Consider the following 7,004-nt stretch of genomic DNA (forward strand, 5'->3'; position numbering starts at 1 on the left):
TTAGCTATTTGTTAAGGAGAAATTGGCTCTTCCAAGCAGCCTGCAGTTTATTTTGGGTCGTGGGGACTAGCACCTACACTTTCTGACCCACTTTGTAAACTAATTCTTGAGCATTGCTGTCATACCACTGCTTCTGGCTGAATTAGGATTGTATCATGTTCTCAATTACCAACCCAGACAGGGTTTGCATTTTTTCTCTGAATTGTATGACATAGTCTATGGGAGTTTCTTCCAGATTAGAGAGTTCTCCTTCCCAGGATTCCTTCATCAGATCGAGATGTCCCCTTACACATCTGCCATTCAGGAGCTCAAGTGGGAAAACCTGGTTGAAGCTTGCAGGACCTCTCGGCAAGCAAATAACAGTTGTGGAAGATGGTGTAATGTGTGTCCCTGCTCTGTCCACTTCTATGGGAGCAGTGGTGTAATGTGTGACCTGGCTCTGTCCACTTCTATGGGAGCAGTGGTGTAAGGTGTGACGTCATACTTTTCTCTTCTATGGGAGCTGTGGTGTAATGTGTGACACTGCACTGTCCACTACATTACTATTCCCATAGAAGTGAACAGAGCAGGGTTACACTCACACAATAATTGCCCCTTCCCCCAAAAAAAACAAAAATAATATTCATCAGTGTCATGGAAGTGCAAATTTCATAACTTTGCAGCCCTTACAAAATAATTTTCATTCTATTGAACCCCTAGATTCCCCATATAGTCCTCCATATAATACATTGGGCCCCATAATGATAGAATAGATATATATCCTGCAGATGTATAATTTCACAAGGCCTCTACATATAATAAGCTTGCACCTTTTAATGCCTTTCGTGTGGCACTAAAGTGTGTTTAACCTGGTTTAACATAAATAAGTAAATAAATAAAAAAAACTGATGTGGGGTACATTCCAATTTTGATAGCCAGCAAAGGTAAAGCAGGCAGCTGTGAGATGATATTATCAGGTTGGGGAAAGGCACAAAAACCAGGGACCTTCCCAGCTTAAAAATAGCAGCCCACAGCTGCCCAGAAGTGGAGCATCTCATTAGATGTGCCAATTCTGCCACTTTGCATGGTCCTTTCTGATTGCCCTGAGGTGGTGTCAATCGGGGTAATATAAGTTGGGGTTGATGTCAGCTGTAAAGTGTAAAAAATCACAGCTGCCATCAAGCCCTGGTGGCTTGATGGAGAGGTGTCTGTCAGACACCCCCATTACTAACCAAGTAATGAGGAAAAAACACAGTCAGAAGAATACATTTTATTTGAAAAAGCACTCAACCACACTTTCCCCTTTGTTTACCAATTTATTTTTGAAAAAATAAAGCCATACAGGTCTGATATAGTCCAGGGAATATGCTGTAGTCCACAAATCGAAACCATAAAAGCATATCAAGAGAGAAATAAAGACAAGCCATTGTTCCTCATTCTCCAATTAGAAAGCAAAAAGTTCCCATGCATAGTCCATGGTTTTCCTACGATGATACCGGAATCTGACATCTAAAGACTATGGAGACTTGCTCGGAGAATGAACATCCATAGGCTGTAGCATCAGCCACTTCAGGTCCCGCTGCGCTCTGCAAGACTCAGTTACTGTAATGAGTGGTGACGTCAGTAGTAACTACTCTGCTCATCAGAGTGGCCAAGTCATGCTGCCCTCTGTATAGTGACCCAACATACTACTCTACAGTATAATGGCCCCATATAGTGTCCCACAGTAATGACCCCATATAGTGCTCTACAGTATAATAGACTCATATAGAGCTTCTGTTAAGGACTGACCTGAATCGGTGCAGTGATATTGCAGCCACTAGGGGCAGCATCGGAAGGTAGTGTCATCAGCATATAGCCAGAGGTTGGAACATGAAGCAGCAGTGCAGTTGGAAAGATTATCAGGAACCATATGCAGGATATAGCCAGAGGATCTCGAGGATAAGCTGGAATAGTAGTCAGGATATAACAAGAGCTTGGTACATGGAACAGTAGTGTAGTTGGGAGGATAAGCAGGTAACATAGTCAGGATATAGCCATAGGTTGGTACACGGAGCAGCAGTAGGATCTTGAGGATGAGCAGCAGGTGGGAAGAAGCTAGACTAAAGGCTAGGAGATCAATAATCTCACAATGAAGGGATTGCAGTGCCAGGATTAAGTCGGCTGCTCAATCAGAAGATCACAGGTAGAGATGGGCGGACATCTGGTTGTTCGGGTCTGGTGGTTCCGCCGAACAGTTACAAAATATTCTGGCTTGGGTACCAGAACAGTACCCAGACCTGAACCTGGACTCCATTCACTTGAATGGGGGGCCCGAACATCCAGTATTTGCTGCACTGTTATGTGCATGACAGTGCAGCAAACACCGCTTCTGATTGGCGGGGAAATCCTCCCCGCCGGACAGAGAGCCGTGGTTTCCAAGCTGTCAAAAGACAGCGAGAGAGCTCAGCTGAGGTCAGAGGTATAAAGCTCACCTCCAGTCACTGGTGTCAGCTGATGGGACTACTGATCCCATCATCCGACACCTGCAGCCGCTAATAACAGTGAGAGCAGAAGCGGCGGATGGGAGTATTCATCAGCCGCTCCTGCGCTGTAATTAATTTAAAAAAATGGCATGGGTTTCCCTTTATTTTTGCTAACCAGCCAGGCAAAACTCACACCTGGTGCTGCAACCCTCAGCCGTCAGCTTCAGCATGGCTAGATATCAAGAATAGAGGTGTCCTCACGCTGTTTTTTAATTATTTAAATAAATAATTTTAAAAAATGGCATGGGGTCCCCCATTTTTGACAATCAACCTTGCTAAAGCAGACAGCTGGGGGTTGGTATTGTCAGGCTGGTAAGGGGCCATGGATATTGGCACCCCCAACCTAAAAATAGCAGCCCACAGCTGCCAGAAAAGGCACATCTATTAGATGCGCCAATTCTGGCACTGTAGCAGTGGCAAGTGGGGTTCATATTTGTGGGGTTGATGTCACCTTTGTATTGTCAGGTGACATCAAGCCCATGGATTAGTAATGGAGAGTTGTCTATAAGACACCCATCCATTACTAATCCTACAGTTGTATGGTAAATAAAGACACAGCCTGAATAAAGTCCTTTATTTAAAATAAGACTAAACACAGATTTCCATTTTTATTTAAACGCCTAATTCCAGCGAAGTCCTCATTCTCCTGTAGTAAAAGTAAAATAAAAAAACAATATTCCATACCTGTCCATCGTTCTGTCCCACGCTGTAATCCATGTCTGTGGGATTAACAGTTTTCAACCTGGACGTGCCAAGAGAAAAAAACTCTCACGGTGCTAGTGGGGATGTCATCGAGGTCACCGCAGTTCAGCCTGGCTTGGGATGGAGCCTCACTAACCGGAGATAATGCCGATGACGTCACCACTGGTCTCTGAGGCTGCAGTTCAGTCACCAGTGGTTCTCAGCCTGGACGGTCACACTGTGTTTAGTCTTATTTCAAATAAAGGACTTTATTTTTGCTGTCTATATTTACCACACAACCATAAGATTAGTAATGGATAGGTGTCTTATAGACACCTCTCCAATATTAAGCCGTGTGCTTGATGTCATCTGATAATACTAAGGTGATATCAACCCCCCAACTACCACCTCACTTGCCACCGCTACAGGGTAAGTGGGAAGAGCCGAGAAAAGTGCCAGAATTGGCACATCTAATAGCAGCCTGCAGCCACCCAGAAAAGGCACATCTATTTTTAGGCTGGGGCCCCAATATCCATGGACCCTTATCATCTTGAGAATATCAGCTTATTTAAGTAACTACAAAAACAGCATGGGAACCCCTCTATTCTTGATAACTAGCCTTGCTGAAGCTGACAGCTGAGGGTTGCAGCCCCCAGCTATAGAGTTTTGTCTGGCTGGTTAGCAAAAATACAGGGGAACCCACGCCGTTTTTTAAAAATTATTTATTTACAGCGCAGGACCGGCTGATGAATACTCCCATCTGCCGCTCCTACTCTCAGTGTAATTAGTGGCTGCAGGTGTCAGATGATGGGATCAGTAGTCCCATCAGCTGACACTTGTGACCAGAGGTAAAGTTTATACCTCCGATCACAGCTGAGCCCTCTCACTGTCATTTGACAGTGTGGGAATCGTGGCTCTTTGACTGGTGGGGAGGATTTTACCGCCGATCTGAAGCGATGATTGTCGCGCTTCCATGCACATGATAGCACGATAATCTGGCTTCGCTAGATGTCTCTGGTGTAAGGTTCTTGTAGGCCTGGGTGCATGGATTTTGCCCTCTGGCTCCCAAGAGATATCTTCTGATCCGTATCCCCTCCATTGCACCAAATATTATAATATTCCTCCAAATATTCGAGAATCCAGAATTTCATCTACAATGTACTCTTCTTCACCATTGACTTTTTCTGGTGGAGGAAGTGGCTGAGTTCTTCCTGGAAATGGGTTTTTACTGAATGGTTTGAGCAATGATAAAAGGAATACAGGATGCATTTTCATGCTGTTAGGAAGTTTTAAATGGAAAGCAACTGGGTTAATTTGTGCAGAAATTTGAAAAGGTCCTATGAATTTTTTACCCAATTTTGAAGACGGTACATTCATTTTCAGATTTTTTGTAGAAAGTCAAACCTTGTCACCAACCTGATGGGTGGGAGGGGCTTTGCAATGTTAATCCACTGCTTCTTGTAATCTCAATTATTTCTTTCTGAACTTTCTGTTACTTTGTAAGTCTGTCTGTAACAGCAGGAACTAAAGTATTAAATTTTAAGATTAGGAATCAATACCGGATGCAAGGCATAGTTAGCAAAAAATGGGATTTGGGATATAGAACTGTACTTGGGGTTATTATAAGCACATTCTGCTGTTGTTAAATAGTCCATCCAGTCATCCTGTAGATAAGAAATAAAACAGTGCAGGTATTTTTCAAGAGTTTCGTTAATTCTTTCAGTCTGGATATTGGATTGTGGGTGGAAGGCAATAAACAAATTGACAGTAACTCCTAAAGCTTTTCCAAAATTTTGATGTAAACTGAACACCTCTACCAGAAATTACTTTGACAGGGATTCCATGCAGCCTAAATATCTCTTTGACCACTAATTCTGCAGTTTGTTCAGCGGTAGGAATTCCTTTAGTTGGAATAAAATGGGCCATCTTTGAGTCGATCCACCACAACAAGGATAACAGTAATTTCTTTAGAGGGAGGTAGGTCCACGATAAAATCCATGGAGATTGGTCCCCAAGGACTGGATGGAACTGGAAGACGTAAATGGAGTCCTAGAGGTGAGGATGTGTAAGGCGGCCAGGGTAGTAATCAAGGCAAACCAGCTGTAGTGTTCCCACACCCTGGCGCCCCACAGAGGAAATACACAGTCCCTTCTGTTGTGTGTGATGTGTGCAGCAGAGTACTCACTTCAGTGGCTGGGGTCCCCTCGGTCTCTGTCACTGCAGCTTCAGGTTTCAAGGTTCCATAAAACACTGCAGAGTTACAGTCCTTTTCAAACAGTTCAACTTTACTGATAACATGGGTACTCATCACTTTGGCAACGCCATTCACACAGAGCCGAATATCCTGCACTTTCCCTACCTTCCGGGCAGACTCCGTTCCTTCTATATCCTCTCCTTCTGTTCTCCCGGCAATTCCAGCCATCTCCGTGGACAATCTGTGTCCATCTGTAATTCCTGCATCACCAGCTCCCTGTCAGCTACTCGTCCGGTTCCAATCGGGAAAGGTGCCAGGAGTGCCATCCTAGCAACTCCCGCCCCAGTCTTAGACCCTGGATCCTTCCTGGGGATGGTTCTGCTGAACTGGTGCCCATCTGCACTATTCTCCAGTCTAGGGCCCCTTACTGCCATCTGTAGACATATCCCCACGGCTTGCAACTGTCTCCTATACTGCATGCGACCTGCTCTTAGACAGGCTGCCTGGGCTTCTGGCTCTAATCAGGAAGTATCCTGACTATACTTCCCTGCTCTTTGCTGTTCCTCCCATTTAGTTAACCCCTGTGCTGCCTATACTCTATTATCACTCTATGCTATTCTATCCTTTAACTCTATGCTATCTAAGATCCTATCTTAACCCTAATTCTATGCAGTGCACATTACGTAGACAATACAGCAACACTTAGTACATTTGCATTACAGTACATGACATCACAGTATATAAGCATTAATAAACCAAGAGGTGCTGCATGCCATCCTGCGAACAGCGACCAAGAGAGAGAAGGCACATGAGCTTCCCCACCACCTCCTTACACACGCATATGTTAAACAGGAGGAAACATATTTTCTCACATCCTTCCTACAATTAGGACATTAAGAACAAAGCAGTAGTTCTTGCATTTTCATGACTCCAGGGTGTCCTACAAGTTTAGAATCATGGAGAAGTTGCAAGTCCAGCAGATTTGGGGATGTATATTTGATGGTTCAACATCCAAAACCCCCTCCTTAAAAGAAAGATCAATGTTTTTAGAAGGATGGTTAAGAAAAAGACAGTTTGGTATATAGCTTTAATCTTTGTTAAATATTCTTTGGTGTTCACTGTCAGTATCCCCAAAACAATATTGGGGGTTAGAATGGTAAAGTCAGTGTTATATCTCTCCTGAGGTTTGTTAAACATCCTACACAGCGCATCAGCCTTACAGTTTCTTGAGCCAGGCTCATAAGAAATTAAAAAATTAAACCTGGAAAAAAGTAAGGCCCAACGTGCTTGTCTTTCTAACAGCCTCTTAGCTGTATGGATGAATTCTAAATTTTTGTGGTCAGTAAGGACCGTGACCGGATGATTGGCCCCTTCCAAAAGATGTCTCTTTACAGAGAAGGCTACTTTATTAGCTAAAAGTTCCTTATTTCCAATGTCATAATTCTTTTTTCTGCAGGCAGATGACATGGTATGAGAAAGGAATGCACATGGATGAAGCTGCATCTTGTCCCAACTCGCTGTGATAAAATGGCTCCCACAGCTGAGTCTGAGGTGTCAACTATGACAACAATTGACAGTTCAGAATTTGGATGGACTACTAATGGTGCAGAATTAAAAAGGGTCTT

Source organism: Dendrobates tinctorius, unplaced genomic scaffold (genome assembly GCF_039654945.1).
Source record: "Dendrobates tinctorius isolate UK_male_01 unplaced genomic scaffold, ASM3965494v1 ptg000160l, whole genome shotgun sequence".
NCBI classification, from domain to species: domain Eukaryota; kingdom Metazoa; phylum Chordata; class Amphibia; order Anura; family Dendrobatidae; genus Dendrobates; species Dendrobates tinctorius.